Here is a 19,584-nt window from a genome sequence, read left to right as displayed (position 1 = left end):
GCAATATGTTTGGTTTAATTGTGCACAATTGTGATTGAATTGCTTATATTTTGATTTAAAATGGAACATACCGACTTGAAAGTTCATGTAATTTTTTTTTTTTTTTTGTTAAACTCAATTTCAACTATCTGCCTGTCTGTTTCCTACAGTATCTTAGACAACATCCATTACATTTTGACTGAACTGGGGCATGTGATGCATCTTACGTGCATCTTGGCATTCTGACATTTTCAAATTACTGCCTCAAGGGAGACATTGTAAATACAAGTCAAAATAATTCCATGAAATACAATAGGGCCTTCGCACCACTCGGTGCTCGAGGCCCCAATTAATAAGTGAAATCTTTGCTTACAGCTTTCCAGCAGCGCTCAGCAAATGCCAAATACATAAGTGTTTGATGACACTTCATGAGCGCAGACATACATCCGATAATTTAGTTTGTGGATTATCTAATAACAAGGACATTGTATCAGAGGAGAGAGATGTTGCTGCAGATGGTTTTTTAAAATGTGATTTTCAGTGCTGCAAGCAGCAGTTCAGTTCACTTGCACTGATGGGTATAGAACTTCAGATATGGGTTTCTTAAAATGTGTGTTAATAAACCCCAAAAAATCTACACTCCTAGACTTTACTGTTGAGAAAAACATGTTTTTCAAGGTTTAGGTGAATCAACACTTTACTGTCCAAAGGTATCTGATACCGTGGACTATTGCATGCTCTTGCAGAGGCTGTGCAACATCAGGTTTGATATCAATGCATGTCATTGGTTTAGGAACTACTTATCACAGAGAGTTTGTTAAATTAGGGTGCTACCATTTTGAATTTTTATCCTTAACAAAAGGTGTTCCACAGGGTTCAATTTTAGGTCCAGTCTTTTCAATGTTTATATCAACAGTATTGTTTCATCTTTTATAAACTGTCATGCCCATCAGTACACACTGCCCACTGTGCTGTATTATATGGCTGACTGTGCATCTAGCAGTTGAGGACTTACGGCATTCCTTTAATGTTCTACAAGGTGCTCTTAAAGACCTAAGATTTGTACCAAATGCTGATGAAAGTAAGTTCATGTTATGTACCAGAGCCAGAGCTATAGACAATGATGATCCTCACATTTCCACTTCAAATGGACTTATGATTGAGAATGTCATAGAATATGGATATATCAGCATCTGGTTTGATGAAAAGCTCACTTTCAGATTTAATGAAGATAATCTTGTGTGCTGACTGAGGGAAAATGTTGGCTATTTCTACAGAAATAAAAACAATATTTCCCACATTCTGTAGAAAAAGAGCTCTTGAGGCAGTGTTCATGTCAGTCTTACACTGCAGTGATGTGATTTATGGGCACACATCCTGTCCCACTCTTAAACCTCTGGACTCTGTCTATCAGTCCGCTGTGAGCTTTATTACTACTGGTGTTTATGGGACACATCATTGTATTTTATACGATAGGGTTGGGTGGTCTTCTCTTCATGAGAGACATGATACTCACTGGTATCTTTTTTATCTATAAAGCCCTTATTGGAAAACTACCATATTACCTTTCTAAATTACTTTGTTACTCAGATGGCCTCTATCAGACCTGCTCTACTGACCGGTTCTTGCTTCATATTCCACGAGCAGATATGAACTAGGATACACTGCTTTTAATTTTAGTGCACCTGATTCCTGGAACAAATTACATCACCTCCTCAAAATCAATACACTCATAGCTCTTAGATATTACAGAGAGTTGATATAAAACCTCCCAACCTCTCCCAACCTATTTATAGTTGTTTTACATAACTGTCATTTATTTTACGTATTAAACTATTTTAATCTATTTGGAAAGGTTCTGAGTTCTTTTTACATTGATTTTTTAAAAATTGTATCTATCTTGCTTATTGGTTTCTTATTTGTTAATTGTAGTATTTCCTTTTCTACGTTGTTTTTTCTCCTCTTTTCTTTATGTAGTTTGACTCAAAATTACTTTAAGGGAGGGTCTCCCTCAATTATTCTTTTGAGTATAAATAAAGGTTGAAGGAATGAATGTTGAATGAATAAGAAAAATAGAAATACAAAAGCTATCATGTCTCATGCAAATATTACAGATGAACTACAGTGGTGCTTGTATAGAAGATGTAAGTATGTGGATTAAGTTCTGTATTTTAATAATTGTCAATATTAGGTGAGAATCATGAGAGTTTTTGTAAAACATTTAATTATTATTACATATAATTTATAATTTATAGTGTCAGTGGGGTAACGAATCTGAAGACTGGGCCAGGAGTTGAATCAAAGTAACTCTGGATTTTGTGAGAAAACATGCATATAGTTATATAGTAATTTCTGTAGTTGTAGCTGGACACTGAAGACAGATATGATAGATTATGATAAAAGAAGGCATTCAAGAAACAAAATGACAGAAGCAACAAAACAACAGATCCATCCAGTCCAAACGGGAGCATTTAGCATCTGTCCCCAAACATAGAAAATGCCTTCGACTTGTTGGTGAGCACAAAACATTTGATATCCACACATTCATATGCCTCATTAACATTCACCTGCTGACCTGCTGGTGCATACTGCAGACTCTCAGTCCATGGTGCCTGCCTTCTATCTACAGTAATCAAAGATACTTTCTCTTTAAAGGCCTTCATGCAAATGACATCTAATATGGTGCTGGTGCTGCTGGTTGTCATTGCTTGTACTTGATAATGCTGTAGCTTTTGATGCTGATTCCAGTTTACTTGGAAATCATCCGAATCTGGGTCATCTGCAACAAAGGTAGACTATACACACAGATACACACACACACGCACACACATTGTATATACACAGTACTGTCCAGGGCTGACGTCATTTTAAAAGCAAGATGAAACTGCTGGCCACTAGGGGGCGTTGTAGTTCACAGTTTTTCCCCCCTCTGCATCCTTGGAAGGATGTGATTGAGCTGCTCTATTATTTGCATGCCAGAACTTGGTGTTTGTTTAGTCAGGGAGGCAATTAAAGCCAATTTCAACAAGTTTAATTAGATTGATTTGAATAATTGTTTTGAAAGGCATTGTAGATCCCGTCATCACAGTAAATCCAGGATTAGCAGCTTTCATATGATTTGCATACTTCAGCTCACGTCTAATTTAGTAGATCTCAGGAAGAATTGATCAGATTTAAGTCTACATGCACATTTTTAATTCATTTTCTTCATGTTGCAGGTAGTATAATTAGAACACGTCAATATTTGAGTGAGATTAATTCACCATGTACAACTGTAACACGCTGTATTCATGTTAAGTGTGTGGGGGTCCACAAAGGTCATTTTGGAGCTGAGAGGGAGCACTGTTGCACAGCTACATGCATAATAATGTGAAGGTCAACAAGATACTCATCCTGCCTGGTAAAAAATGTAGCACTTTAAAGGCCCAGCGATCCATTATTAGTCACATGTATACAACAGAACAGTGATCAAACCAAGTGTAAATCTACTCAAGGCTAACAGAACGAGAGGTGAAGGAGAAACAGAGAGTGAAAGGGATAAATATAGGAGGGCGGTGCTGCAGATTAATTGCTGACAAAAAGGACGCATGACCTAGACAAATGAGGAAGTGCAAGGTCTGGTGAGTTGGGGAGGAGGCTGCTCATTGCAATTGCAGGTCTGTAGGCCAATGCCAGTCCCCCACCCACCCCCCACACCCTCTTCCTCCTTCAGACACATGATTCTGCACACTGCATCTTGAAGAAAGACTACAAGCTCTCCTCCCCCAGTGCCGCTGATAGGATGATAATGGAGCATTCCTTGGAGCTGTTTCTCATTCATGCTAGCTGTGACAAGGGAGGAACATACTTTTTCTTTCCGTTGGGGGCAGCTAACTCTTCCAGCCAGGCGCTCATGGGCATGTAACCTGAGATTTGCACACAATGCCCTCCTCTTACTTGAATCCTCTTTTTTTTTTTAATTTGTGGTGGATATGAGATGGTGACTTACCTGTCTCTCTAGGCTGTTGTTTATTTATTTCAGATGTACAGAATGACATTGTACAAAAAAATCCCAGGTTTTGGACTCAAATGGCTCAAAGAAAGTTCAAGTTGTAATTCTAACAATCTCCCATAACTTCTATGGAGACATGGAGATGTCAATGTTTACACTTTGTCCATGAAATTGACTTTGACTCAAGCCTTAAGACACAGAGTAACTGCAAGAATGTCTGGATTTGTCCAGCACTGTGTAATCACAAAGGAATGTCCTGAGACATTTCTGCTTTTCCTCTACAAGACCCCTCTTTTCCCACGGCTCGTCCAGGTCTTGAGAATCTGTTTCCTCTTGCTCTCTCTCCCTCCTTCTGTCTCCCTTCCTCCCTCTCACTCCCTTGCTCTCTCTCTCTGTTTGTGAAGACACATGAATACCACAAAGGCTGGTTTATAGGAGAACTACAATACAAGCTCAGTGTCTTCAAGAGCACAAAGAGCAAGAGTCTATGCCTTCTGATAGACCTCTAGTAAGGAACATCCAGGCAAAGGTTTTTTCCGGCGTAAATCAAACAGAAGATTCATGGAACAAACACACAACACAGCAGAGTTGAATGAACTTACTAAGCACATATTGTAAGTTTTTTTTCCCCTGGGGGACTTTCCTATGTTGTATTGCTTTGAGAAGCCTTCACACCAGGAGATGAGATTTGTTTTATGTTGATAAATTGGGTTGAACAACAAACCGCGGGCTAAATGTGGCCAAAGATCTGTGTTATGTAGAGTTCAGTTCTATGCTGACAATGATCTTCAATGATCTCATGGCAACTTGGGGATGGATAGAAAATTGTATTAGAATTTGCATTTTGATGATGTTTGGCAGTATGGGTCTAGTTCAAACACACAAGTGGAGACATACATGTGAACAGATCAGTAACAATGGTGAAAAGGCAAGGCCACATGTGTTAACACTTTGGGTCACATGTTTGAGGGGCACCATCTAAAAATGCTTGTGAGCTATTTGTGGACATTCTTCTCTTACCATAGGTTTGCTCTGTTTCACTCAAGCAAATAGAAACCCTATCAGTGTAAACATTTCATTTAAATCCAAGTGTGTTACAGAAAAAAAAAATCATGTACCTGATACATAAAGAAAAGGACCCCCTTTTTCAATTAGTGACTTTAAGAACCAATGTTTTACCCCACACAAAGGCTTTTCCAAAAGAACATTTGTCGGTCTTAATGTTCCCCAGACACAAAGTGACATCTGCCTCCCTCCCTGAATGCCTGCTGCTCTTTGTTCAGAAGAGCACTGAGGGGAGAGCACATTGAAGGCAAAGATGATGTCACCATTGTGATCATTACTGTGCTGTGTGGTGCCCTATTTTTGACCAGGCGTCACTGAGGGCAGGCCAGAATGTCTGCCTGCACACTGCCAGGAGGAACAGTGGCCTGCCAGTATTAATTAACACAGGGCCTGTTTTCATCGGTCCTAAAAACCGTCTTAAGACCACCCCCACAGGCCCACCTAAGTCTATGTTCAGGCGCTCTTCAAGTAATATTTCGCATGAGTAGCCAAAAATCTGACCACGGTTGGAGAACGGAAAGGTTTATAGATCCTTGATGCCGTGGTCTTGCTTCTTTTGTTTAATATCAGCTTTATTAAATTGATTAATGATTATAATAAATTATTCATTTTTTTATTTGTAGTATCTCAGTACATTGTTTTGTTTATTCTTGGTCAAATATGGACTTGTATCTATTTCATACTTGCATGCACTGGGTTTGCTACAAAGATGTAATTATATAAGACAAAACAAGATGTTTACCACTAATAACTTCAAAACGGTAATGCTTTATTTATTGTTATTCAGTACTTAATCAGTCGAATCCAGCTGCATTAACACTACAGTTCCATGTGAATGAATGTTGTGAATAATTTATTTCAATCAAATAAATTAATGGAGACAATATTAATACAAATACACACAAGTACACTGGCAGAAATATGTGCATTTCCTTTTTAAAATGAAAAACAATTTGCGTTGGGGAAGTGTATTTAGTTTAAATTCTACTAATAATAATGCTTTAGGCTACGTGAGTGTATAAAGAGTTGTGTCCTGGTTAATTAGAGTATTATTGTGTGCCAAACCTGCATTGTTATTTCTGACACTAAAAGAGATGTCTTGAACACCGCCTTATTTTGCGGCTTCAGTTTCCAGCAATAATTCATACTGAAAGTTTCAAACATGCAGGTGTGACAGGCCGACTGACATAAAGTATGTTATCACTTTGACTCATCTCGATTACTCTAGGCACCTGTCAACAACATATTGGATATTTGTCTCGTGGTTTTATTATTATGTTTAAATGTTAAAGTTTCCAGTGCACCCACATTTGTATAAAAGATTCACCAAGTGTGACCAGCAAGGTCGATGAAAATACACTCCCTGACTTTGTTATTGTGACCAACAACACCCATAAATTCTCAAAATTCCTCCCAGCTCAGCTGTTGATGTTTTGGTGTAACATATCAACAGTGAGCTGAAGGAGACTTGGGGATTTGAGTATGCTATTGGGCACTATAAGGAAATATGTCTTTGAAAGTTTTAGTTTCTTGATGAAGCACTCTAAAACACTCAGCAATCAGGCTTTGGGGCAAATGTCAGCTCATGATGCAGATAAACCAAGCTGGTATTACTCTGAGGAATGAGATGTTGTCTTGCAGAGAAATTGCCCAAAAAAAATCTTACATGTATTCAAAATGTGAGAAGAGCTCAACAAGTTTGACCTGTTGTATGTTAAAAACACAAATGAGAATTTAAGCTATGGGTTACTGCAGACCTAATTAAATGTAATGAAAAGCCATGAACATTTCTCATTTCACTTAGAGCTATTTCTTATTCCTATTTACTAATTGTGCTATTATTTAAGATTTAACAAAAAAAAACTGTTAGCTTTCACTGCACATGTGGTGGGAAAGGTTATTCATATGGCCTCATTAATCTGTGATTTTTTTTCTCATATACACTACTGTATGATGACATTTAATAAAAACATGTGTCCCCTTATGTTGACCTAGAAAAGATTCCTCCACACACTTAAAGCACACTGGCCCCAACATTTTGTCTGATTGACGAGAGTACAGAAGCTGGCTAGCATTATGTATGTGGACATCATGGCTGCATGGGGGGGGGGGGGTCTTTTTTCATACATTTTACAATAGCTCTAAGGGGTTTATATGCAGTTCAAACACAGCTCCATGAATATATAAGCTTGTTCAATAGATGGATTTTTGATGCCCTTGACGCACTCTATCGGAAAATAGCTCATATGATATGCGTGGACATTTTTCCCGCATTTAAATTAGTCTTCAAGGTCTATAATTAGAACATAGGTAGCATTTTCTTACAATGTATTAGTTTCAATTTCACTTTGATTTGTTTTTGTGCTTTCTGCTTTTATGTCTATGGAAAGGTAACACATTTCAATAGAAAATAACAAGGAGGAAAATACAAAGCTTCATTTACCACACAAATATATGGCCTCATAGGGTTTTTTTTTTCATGATATCCATATTAATATACACACTGGTATATTATATTGAGTACGATACACTTCATATGGAGCTCCATGCAGCTGTTGAGACCACTCATGATTCAGACGGCTCATATAATTATTTTAACATTAACCATCAAATCAGACCAGTAATGATTTCATTGTTGCTGAATATCATCATGTAGCAACAGTGTGTGGACGTACAAGTATGATAATCTACATATATATGAGCCATTTATTATGACGTTTTTGAAATATTTGAATAGAATAAATAAAAAGGGATTGAAAACACATTCATGCACTTGTTATACTTTCCTGGTACCAAACTCAACCTTTCAAATGCAAAATGTAATTATCCTTTTTTGATGTTGTCAAAACACTAATCCGAAACAGACACACACACACACATGCACACACACACACACACACACACACACACACACACACACACACACACACACACACACACACACACAATTATTATAGTTTTGTTTCTGGTGCCTTACACATTAAATTCAGTTTCAAGACAATATAAGATATCTTCAAAAATGTGAAGTGTTTATTTTGTATGTTGTATTTCCTCAAAAAACAAGAAACTGCTTAATTTCATAATTAAAATGAAAAAAATAGACATCTTGGAAAGCCTGCCCAGTTTCAACATGACTGTTGCAAGTTTTCAAGGTTTCTGAGTTACCCAAGAGCTCTACACCTCCAAAACAGTTTAAAACCAATGTCTCAATTTTTTCATATCACTAAAATTCAACAGACATCTATTGCTGGTTGCAGGACACTGTTGCATAATTTGGGCCAAAATATGTCCAATAAAAAATCCCAAATTCTCACACACACATGCAGTTGCTGTCTCCTAAAAAAGTTGGCGTTCACACTAACTGCTGATCCTGTAACAGAAGGCATAGCTAATTCGAGATTTGTTACGAGTTCCAGTTTCACTGTAGCGCAGTGTAAACAATGGTATTCCTTTTCCGTGCTTTGATCCAAATTTTCAGGGAACTCTCTGCCAGATCAAACTTGTCAAAGTCACAGTGTAAAAAGAACCAGAAAGCATTTTGCCAGCAGAAAGTGAACACTGTTAAATCTCTGATTGCCAACAATGATGTCTGTCAATATGAGCTCAGAGCCTTCTGCAGATTAGCATTGAGTGGAATCCCATGAAAGGTAGTTTACCTTTGCATTACAAATCACTAGTGGGTGACTTAATAGAAGTAGGTCTGCATCTCTGTGGAATAACAATGGTGTTTCTTATTTTCCAGGTAATGACCATGCATTATTCAAGTAATATGTGTGTATTTATGTAGAAAAGAGCGTGTAAACTTTGGGGAATGGAAATTAAAAACACAACAAACTGACTGGTGTTACAACTGCACATGAGTGATAAGTAATTATCATGCTTTGTGGGTCAGAGAAGAGAGAAGAAAAGAGTGAAACCTGATTATTGATATTATGAAAAGAACAACAATCACTTATTTATCAAAATATGTGCATCTTCCAGTGCCTAAGCTAGATGCAATGGACAGCAATCAAAGCTAGTTATATGTAAACTATGATAAAGTAAAGCACTGAAGCTTGAAATTCTTTCAACTGTGAAAGTAATTTCCATTGAAAAAATCCCCTCAGCCTCAACTGTCACAAAATGCAGAATAAGGTAAATTTTTAGAGTCCCAGCACGCAAGTAATGTCACTTTTTGTGTGTGTTTGTTTTTTCCCTTTTTTGACAGTATGTGCACCTATGAGTACGGGAATTTTCTTGCCACTTTATTTTAAGTTGATCAAATTATAAACCCAAGTGCACAGTTAAATGTAGTTAACAGCAGTGTTCCTCCAGGGTGATATTCAGATGGACTTGAAGAAAAATACTAGGTTGATTACCTTAGCTAAAGCCCTGCACTTAGGTGCAGATTTAGCAAATGGAAAATCTGCTGACATTTGTGTGGTGCGTGTACACACTGACGTGAGTAAAGATGTGTTTTTATTTGATTCAAGGTCATTTGGCTCCGCTCGGGTTGGGGTGACATTTGCTTGTGATCTCATTCTTCATGGAGAGATGCATCACTGTAGGGCTGGGACTTGTTTCTCTACTTTCCTGGCACAAATGACTCCTCATTCCCAGAAAAGGAACATACTAATGCTCTCTCCCTCTCTCTCTCTCTGTCTTTCTCTCACTCTCTATCGGTCACACACTGACAACATGTGCACACAGACTGCATCTCCTCATTGAATGACAGTGTGAATGTACCTCATCAGCGAATGAGTCACTCTACTACTCTGCTATTATGATGATTTCTCCCTTCTGTGTATTACATCATGCAACAGAGGGTTCTGCTCAGTTACATTCACCACAATAAACACAATCTGAGTGCACTCATTTATACCGTGCAGGGGTTTATTAGTCAACCTTGCATGGAAAACATTATGGTAGATCTCGCAAATCACTTTTTTATCTAGTTAATTGTGTATGTATTTACTGAGGAGAAAAATGTTTTTCATGTGGGCAGTGAATCATGGGGCTGACATTAGGGCAGCTAAAACATTTGTGTCACAAAAACACTTGTCCCATCCCTCAACCTGCATCCTGTAGATGTCTCTGGGGTTAAAGGTGAAGGATGAATGCATATTTCACTGTCCCATGGATTCGCATTTGCCATTAGGCAAAGTTCGGCTTACTGAATACCTGCTATTGGGTCGACACACTCACACATTATATATATTGCGAGCCTTTTTCAGTGAGGGGTTAGCAGACGCTAATCAATAACAGTGTTCATCTGGCATAATTGCTGAATTTCATGTCAGTGAGAGAATATGAGTGTTACTTGAGGCACACCGATATTCCATATAGCGGCCGCAAATTGGTCCCTTGTGCTTTAATCACACAAGCAGTTCAAATCATTGACTTTGCAAATCATTACATCTCACAAGGCATTGTGTTCAACACTACTGATGTATTGAAAAGATGCTGCAAAGAGAAGATACTACCTACATGGACGAGAAGAATAATTACAGTCTGGTTGTGGGGTTCTTACATTAATCCAAAAGAAAAGATTAAATGAAACTCAACCATTATAGCACTGTAAGATGTGGTGGGGGGGGGGGGGGGGGGGGGGGGCAATAGTGCTCAACTCATTCTATACAGCAGAACATTGTCTTAATTTAATTTATTGGGTGTTTATTTAATACTTATTATGTAGGACACAACAATAAGTGAGGTCTAATTCAATTGCATAAAAAGACATCCTTAGGCCACTTTTCTTGTGTGTGAACACTATTTTAAGCTCCATTTATGTTGTTCAAATTAAACATCTCAGAGTTGCTGGAAGCTTCTTGTGTTAATGGAATCCCACATAGCGGATTGTGCGGGGAGGACAGCAGATGAATCTGTATTCCCTGAATGTGTCTGGGCAAAAATCAATAAATGCAAGCACAGCTCCTCGCTTCTGACGGCTGTCCCTGTCTTTGCATGGTGGACTAATAGAAAAATAATAATTAAATCCAAATCACCAGATTAATTTGTTTTCCATCAGTCTCAGGAGAGATCTTTTTTTTTTCCTGTTTCTTTAGTGGCTCATTATACTTTCTAATCAAGACAAAAAAAAGTCCCTCTTTTAGACAGACATGCTGTCTCCCTTCCCCCTTCTCTTCCCTGTGGTGTGCTTTCTCGCATTGCAGTCATTGTGCTGGCACTTATTATGTTACAAATGACCGAGGTACGGCAGGCATTCTCAGTGTGCATGCAAAGAGGGCCCACCCTTCTATGCTGCTAGTGCCTTCTCCTAATGACGATGCTCAGAGTGCCCCCCGACGCCGCCCCATGCAGCCCTCTTCCCCCCATTCCCGCCCCCATGTGCTCTCTTTAATGAAGATTCTCCAATGCAATTAAAAATCCTTGCTTCTTGCTGCTACTGTATGACAAACAGAGCCACTGTCATTCCTCATGGCCTGTCATTCTTGCTACAAGAGGCGGAGGAGATGGGGAAATAGACCAGGGTGCCAGTGGCTAGAGAGACAGATAGAGAGGATTGTATGTGTGTGTGTGTGTGTGTGTGTGTGTGTGTGTGTGTGTGTGTTTGAAGAAGAGCAAAACCCCCCATCTCAACAGGTAATGGAAAGGGGCAGAGAGAAAAATCAATGGCCAAATGAACATGGAGAGCAAGCTTATAAAATGGCTTTAACTGCATACCAAAAGCTGAATAAGGGGTTCTGTGTCCATCTTCAAAACTCGGGTGATCATGAATGTTTTATCAGACCCCTAACCCACTATCACCTCTTTTTTTCTAAGCATAAAAATGTACAAATTCTGGGTTGCATCTTTGCAGCTCTTGCAGTAACATCAAAAAAAGGTTAGGGTGTCACTTTTGGATGTTGTGACATAACAGCAGAGTGGAGGGAGAGGGGAGGGGGGGGACAGCATACATTTATGGTCATTTATAATGTTTATGAAGCATTAATATGAATGTGCCTGTAAACCAACACTCCATCACGCCACTAACAATGAGTTCATTGTTTGTGTGTGATTTACGAGGTGTCTATAAACTAACAGTGGACAGTTTGTTAATCCTGTATAATACCTGTTAAAATGGATACAACCAGTGCTGATGTGACATGTAGAGACACACCAGTTGGCTGTGGCTCTGTGACCCATCCTTATCCTCATCAGGGTGGGGCATATAAGAACAGTTGCCCACTCCATCTGCAAAAACTAACCCCCCCCCCTCCTCTATCCTACCCCACCCCCTTGTTGTTTTCCAGTTGAATGAAATAATCTTCCCCCGTCTGGAAACCCAGTCTGGGTCAGAGGGCCTGCGTTCAGCCTGTTGCTTATTGTGTGTTCAGAAGAGGAGGTAAAGCATACAATTAAGCACAGATGGCTGTCTTTGCCAGGCAATGTATTGATCCTATCCCGAGGAAGATCTGTCCCATTTCTGTTTTTGTTTGGCATATGCCTTCTCATTTAGAGCCCATGTGAAAATGATTGTATTTGTTTGATCACGTATCATCTTCTAAGAGCTCGTCGTTTGGTCAGTTAATGGTGACTCAGTAACTTAATTCACAAAACAAGGATCATTGTTATTCCTTGAGTCATCAAATTGCAGATTTTTTTTTAATTTTTTAAACTCATTAAAAAGTTATTTCATACAGTGGATTGCACTGATAGTACCATGAAATTGATCAGTCTTGCACCAACCTGACCATGATCAAGGTTCTTTAATATAAACACAATTTTATTTAAAATCACCTTTAATCACATTTAGAAATATTTTTACATGCAGGTATGATTTGATGAAATGCACCTTCTTAAAAAAAAAAAAAAAAAAAAAAAAAGAATTTCACGCATACATGATCACGATTAAAACTGATTAAAGTTCAAAGAAAGTTTGGATTTTATTTCAATATATAAAAGAAAACAATGCTATTTTTTAATAATGCACCTTAATCTTATTTGTTTACACCAGTCAGTGGCCAATAATCGCCGCTGCTCTTAAATGTTTATTTTTTCTTTTATTAAGATGCCACTAACACCATCATAAATAAAGTTACTGCTACATCTCTGCCAATGCTGTGGTGCTGTAATGACAATGTCGCATTTAAGGGAGTAATAATGGTCAATAACTGTATCCTTCGTTTACTACGGCCGTGGCTGCACAAATAATAAGTTTTCTTTGTGTGGCAGTAGTGAGCTGACGTCAGGTCGGTTCCTTGAAGTGGAGCTGAATAAACCTTGAGAAGAGTCTCCTTCAATCTGCTGTTAGTAACTAACACACACACTCACACACACCGAGACTCAATTACTGCCCAATTCCCTTCTTTATCATTCGTCCCCGACCTTCTTTCATAACCGACCAAGGAAAAAAAGAGGCGAGAAAAAGAAGAAGACCGAACCGAAGTGTTAGCTGAACTAAAAAAAAAGAAAAAAGAAAAAAAGCCCACGTTGGAAATAAGTAAAGTGTCGAAACTAAAAAAAGGTAAGTGTGTTTTTTTTTTATTTTTCCCCCCCTATCATAGAGAGAGAACAAGCGATGAGCTAGTGCGTAGAGCTGGCTTCGTTTCTAGTTTCTTAGCTTCTTTTTTTCTCTCTCTCCTCTCTTCCCCTCTCTCCTAAAGCTTGTGTTAACTGGTTTATACATAGTTACTTGTTTTCGCGTTACGATGTTTGATTCATTCAAGTCTCCCGTTGTCGACAGCCGTAACATTAGATATCCGTAAAGTTTCTTCTCTTTAATATATATAAGTGTTTTTTTTCCTCCTCTTCTGCTCTGAGCGGTGACCTGATAGTGGGAATCGTCTTTTGTGTCCGTCTCTCCTTTTTTCTCTCGTTCACTCGGGCTTGTTGTTGTGTGTTTGATAACAACTTGTTATTATTATTTTTTAAAGCGTTGACAAATTTAACTTTTTTTAAAAATAGATTCATTTTGGTGTCTGCTTTTGCTTTTATCGATAAATGTCAGGGCTTTTTTTTGGGTGCGTATTTCTGAGCTATGGAGGCTGTTTGGTTGGAGGGGGGTAACAGTGAGGCACTGGACTGCCGATGGTCCTCGCTTGGTCCGTCCATCCACTTTAAATAGTCCCTCGACGCGAAAATAAAACAATTAGCGACAAATACATAAATGTCCCCCTTCGCTTCGGATTAACTTGTACGTACATATGCATTTCTTTCTTTTTTTTTCTTTTACCCCACCGCAGAGTTTTGAGCTTTTTTTCGTGTTTGGCCAGCCTGCCTGCCGCGGAGCTGCTATCGCGGTCGCTTCCTCAAACCAAAGACTCATTGCAGGCGAGCAAGCAGCAGCTCGGCCCGAGTTGTTGAAATTTATCCCTTTGTGTATATTACAATATCCTCCATTTTTTTCTGCCCCTTCCAAAACAACAAGCCTCTCGCCATCTTGGTTTGTTTTAAATTCGTCCACCCCCCCCAACCACCACCACCACCACCACCTCTCTCTCTCTCTCTCTCTCTCTTTCTCTCTCTCTATCTTTTTTCAACACAAGAACCCCGACCTACCTTTCCCCCCTTCTCTCTCTCTCTCTGTCTCTCTCTCTCCCTCTCTCTCTCTCTCATAGACACACACATACATGCACACTACAGGCTACTTTAAAAGGAAATGGATCCACGTTTTTTTCGCAAGTTTTTACTAAAGTTTTTAGACTTTGGGTTTAGAGGTAAATGCGACTTGTGTGTGTGTGAGTTTTTTTTGTTTTGTTTTTTTAAGGAAGAAACTGAAGGTGGTTTCGTGATTGTCAGCGATGTTTTGAAGCATGTGTTTTTATCAGCACTGTTTGATGTTTGCTGTAAAAAGCCAATATAAAGTGACGTAACCTATATGTCAGGATTGTGATTTTATTTTGGGGGGGGGGGTGTCCAGACAGGTGGTATTTTTTTATACAGTCACATTTCAAAGCAAGTATTTGTTCTTTTTTCCCCTCTTTTTTTTTTTTTTTTTTGCTGTAATGTGATTGTGCTCAGTGCTGCTTTATGTTTATCTTGAATGAATGAAGGGAGGAGGAGGAAAGGAATGGAGGGGAAGGAGGGGGGGGGGGCAAGGAAGGATATTAATGACCAAGAATCCTATTAAGAGAAGAATTGAAATCATATTTGAAAACTGAATGTCATTGCTAAATAGCCGTAATTATTAGATGAGTTTAAGTTCGAAATAATCATATAATTAAAAAAATGGTCATTATTGCCTTTTAAAAAAAGACTAAATTGCTGTTTAATCAGTGTACTGTTGTTTACACAAAGTTGAATTGATGTATGGTTTATTGATTGATTGACAAAGTACATCTCTCTTGCCTCTTAACACACACAACACGCAGTTAGACACATCAGATCGCCCCCTGACTGAGCTGTAGCGCTGGTTTGAAGACTGAAGAGTCTTCCCAGAAAGAATTAGCCGGTGACTGGAAAATGGTGACCTTATTTAATTTCTCTCATCCATCTTGCACAAGGTGTCATTTTAGTTCATTTATTATTTCACCTCACACATTAAAAAAAAAAAAAAAACTCTGTCCCTCAGTTCAGGCTTGGTCTCACTTCTTCCCCATGTCCAGTAAGCAGTTTTTAAGAGAAGAGAGGAGGAAGAGTGGGGGGGAAAGAAAACAAACCGAACAAATGCTTTGAAATGGAAAATCTGATCATTTCACCTCCCACCTCTTTTGTTTGCCCGTTTATTGCTGCAAAGCTGGAGTGCAGAGGAGCAGATGTTTAGCCAAACATGAAGGCGCGGTGCCTCTGTCCTTATGGGGATGGCTCTCCCTCCTCTCACTGCTGATGCATCGACATGACAGCTGCTTGATTTCATGGAGCTGCTAAGAAGCCATTAGTGGTATCAGTGAATTGAAACGGAACAGTGTCTCTCAGTTTTCTACCACTATTACAACTGTCTATTGTTAGCGTCATTTTGTTCAGATTTGTTTGAGCGTGTGTGTGTGTGTGTGTGTGTGTGCGTGCGTGTGTGCCAGTGCTGCAGCTGAACATACAAACAACAAGAAGTACTAATATACTTGTGTAGCGTGTTTTTCCTCATAATTTCAGAGAGAGAGAGCAGGAGCAAAAGTGAAAAAAAGGGGAACAAATCTGTCAGAGTTTGTTTGCCATGTTGGTTTGAAATGAAAGCACACTGTGCTACCTCAAGCACACTCAAATCAGAGATGTCTCTCCTTGCCAGGCCAAGAGAAAAAAAAAATCAACTCTCGGCTGGAGTTTTATTCTCTCTCTGTCTCTTTTTTCTCTTTCTCTCTCGCTCCCTCTCTCAAATTGGAACTGTTGTTTTTGAAGAGATAAAGGAGGACTTCCGCTTGACTTGAACATTCAGGAATTAAGGATAGACATAGTTAAGCCCTATTTGCATGTCTACCAAAGTCACAGCAAACGGTTGCTATTGACTAAGCTGATTAGGTGAAATTAGGTTCACGAGCTCTGTGTCTGGGGGTGCTGAATCTGACAGAACTTGGACAGCTTTTGAGAAGACAATCCCATGTGCACACAAGGCTATATTCTCCATAATCCTTTACCATTGAATATGAAGCTATCTTCTTTCTGGAGGAAACCCAAAGCTTTGTGTTCTTTTGAGAATAAAGTGAAGTGAGTTTTATTAGGTGTGCATGATATATTGATTGAGTTTTATTTCAGCATCACTTTGTATTGGGACTGATATCAAAATTGTAGCCAACACGTGAGGCATGTGAATGATTAACCTGGAGATTACAAGTGTATAAGCCTGCACTTTTATTCATTTATGCCGTAACACGCCATTTTTGTTTAAATGTTACAGTTACTGGCACGCTCTGAATGCACAAAGCTATAACCTTTACTTTCATTGTGTGCCTGAAAACTTCTGTGAGGATTGAATAGAGCTCATTTTCCCTCTTTTGATATTCACCCAAACTTGTTTTCACTTGTGGCAACACTGTGTAAGTCGGGCATTCAAGATTGCACCTGCTGGAGAAAAAATGTGTGAGCAAAGAAAACGTCAAGCAAGACGAGTGAGACATGTTGGTCATAGTGCGCTCATCGCCTTGATCGCAGTGTTAAAATCTTGAATCAGGCCCAGGAACACAGTGATGTCAGAACATTTAAATATCTGTACTGTTGACATATTGGCAAACACAACCAAATAAATAATCAGTTGTTGGATTTCAATATTTTTGTATCAATAATAGTTGCTTAGTATGACTTTACCTTAGGTAGAACACTATGTTTCGTATTTTCTGTGTGACAGAATATATCATAGTGTATGAGGTGTATGTGTAAGAATCAGTCTGTTGATAATTTGTAAGTATTTTATATTTAAACAGAGAGGAATTAGATCCACAAACAATTTATTGATATTAATGGCCATCTGGTAGCTCTGTCAAATCTCTGTACGTTAGCGCTGACACTGAGCTGTGAAATTTAGAGAGGAAGTCGAGGTCTGCTCTGTGTTAACCAAATGATTCAAGAAATAATGTTAGACAGAGAGTCCTGATCATATTTCATCATCCCTCTCAATTGGAAAGCCATTTACATGTGATTGTACACACACAGAGAAAGAAACCCCAATAATGACAAATGAAATAATACACCAAGAACTGACAATTTTAACAGATGTTTTCAAAGTGGCCTGGACATTAATCCTATAAAGGCTAATGGCTCTTTGAGAAGAAGCTGCATTTTAGCAAACACCCTAAAAGCTTCTAAGCATTAGATTGATATCTTATTGTTACAAATCAAATTGGTGCTGTTGTGTGTCTGTCTTGGCCTACCACTGTTTTGTGCTGTGTTACAGGCCCATACTGGCAGCTCACTTATGTGTTTACATGGCCTCACAGGTTAATGTCCTCTCAGCTGGAAAGTTGGTTAGCTCTCAGATGATCTACCTAACCTTATGTTACCTTGCTATTTTGGTAACACTGCATGTTCACTGGATGTCCCTGATAATCATCAGGGTACACAAATGATTGTCTAAAGTGCACGCAGCAAAAATGACAGCCACTTTTCAGATACTGTGGCTCTGTTTGACTGGAGTTGTCTGCGTGTGAGTGTGTGCGTGTGTGCGTGTGTGTGTGTTTGTGTTGGATGTATAATGACAGACGCAGCTATATTTTGAAAACTGTATTAAGCTAATGAGAGAGGGCACATATGTCTCCTGTTGTAGAAACAATTGAGCAATCTCGACTGTTAATTAAGACCAAACAAATCAACGCTCGTTTTAGTTTTCTCTGCCTTTTTGTGTAGATTACATATGGTGGATTAATTACCGAACAATAAGCAGTGTAAAGTGCAACTGGGTCACCCCGTGTTGACTTTCAGGAGACAGAAGACAGAGCAGCCAAATTTGGGAGGGAAAGGCGATAAGCTGCTTCTTTGCTGTTCGTCCCCTGGGCCTCTATTTATCATTCAATGTGAGAATTTCCTTGATGAAAGTCAAGGTTGTTTGTGCATGCTCTGTCTCATTGGGATGCCTGTTTTTCCACCAGCAAGGTGAAAAGGTTGATTTTCCCCTCCAAAGAGATGCCTTGTTTGGAAAGTCCAGGCTAGTTTCTTTTAATGAAGTCTCAAAAGGTCTTGATGATTTTTTTCCACTTCGGGGCTTTTTTTTTTTTTTTTTTGCTTGTGTGTTGTTTTGTACATTAGTGAGGAGGTGAAAATATGAAAATACAGATGTTCTGCTTGTTTTGTGGAGCTGTAGAAACAGCTTGCATACAAGTCGTTATAATTCAACGCTTGTATCCATCACATATTGATAAAGACATTGCAAAGAAGGTGTTCCCCTTATGTGAGCTAAAACCATCCATTTAATGTGCTCTTTATAAAATGGAAGAATCACAACAAACAAAAAACATAACAACATTGTGAAGGCATTTCCTGTCTTGAAAAGAAATCAAATCAGAGTTGTTTGGCCTTATGAAACAGAGACATTAACAATACCTGGACCAGGCTGGACTGGAGCAGCACAAACACAATGTAAGAGTTTTTGTTTTACTAAAAAAATGAAGGTTTACCCCTCCTCCCCATTCCGTCTAGGTGCCTATCACTCTGTTTCAGTAGGAAGTTGATTATGGAAATGGCGATGAGGTCTTGAAAACCTGCTATTTAGTGTGATGTTTACTACACTTTGACATTCTCAGTCGGTAGCAGGGGGGCCTGTATTTACACATTTTTCCCAGGAATTCACCCACACTGGCTGCACTCAGATGGGAGAAAGGTACTGGGAATGGAAAAGAAATAAGAAGGTGGTTTTTTCGGATGTGGGAATGGGAATGATATTGGTTTCTCTATTGGTGTGCCTCCTGGGTCAGTGGGGGCCTTGATGATACTATAGAATAGCTTGTAGAAGGCAGGGCAGCTGTGAGCCTTGGTGTTAAGATGCATGTACACACACACAAACACACACACACTTACTTGCTGTCAGGACGCAGGCATTCACGCATAGGGACACGGACGTACACACTTACACAGACACACACAAATGCAGAGAGATTGTGCCTCGACAGCCCCTATTTATTGATCTTCTTCAGCATTTAAAATCTGGTCACTGCTGCCACAAAGGCTTTTTATTTTAGCTGTGCTGGCAAAGCCGGCTCCAAGCTGAG

At 39.0% G+C, this 19,584-nt stretch overlaps 1 protein-coding gene across 5 annotated transcripts in view; it reads left to right on the top strand.

Annotated features, from left to right (window-relative positions):
* The first annotated feature begins 12,977 nt into the window (after positions 1 to 12,977).
* The window catches only part of LOC128362530 (bromodomain adjacent to zinc finger domain protein 2B-like), a 74,114-nt gene continuing 67,507 nt past the window's right edge, over positions 12,978 to 19,584 (top strand). For all 5 annotated transcript variants that reach the window (XM_053323324.1, XM_053323340.1, XM_053323316.1 and 2 more), the window contains exon 1: positions 12,978 to 13,481. The gene's annotated coding sequence lies outside the window, so the exon portion shown is untranslated. The remainder of the gene's footprint in view (positions 13,482 to 19,584) is intronic.

The sequence above is a fragment of the Scomber japonicus genome, chromosome 1, assembly GCF_027409825.1.
Source record: "Scomber japonicus isolate fScoJap1 chromosome 1, fScoJap1.pri, whole genome shotgun sequence".
Taxonomy (NCBI): Eukaryota; Metazoa; Chordata; class Actinopteri; order Scombriformes; family Scombridae; genus Scomber; species Scomber japonicus.
Note: the sequence above shows the minus strand (reverse complement) of the source record. Positions and strands in the feature narration are given on the sequence as shown.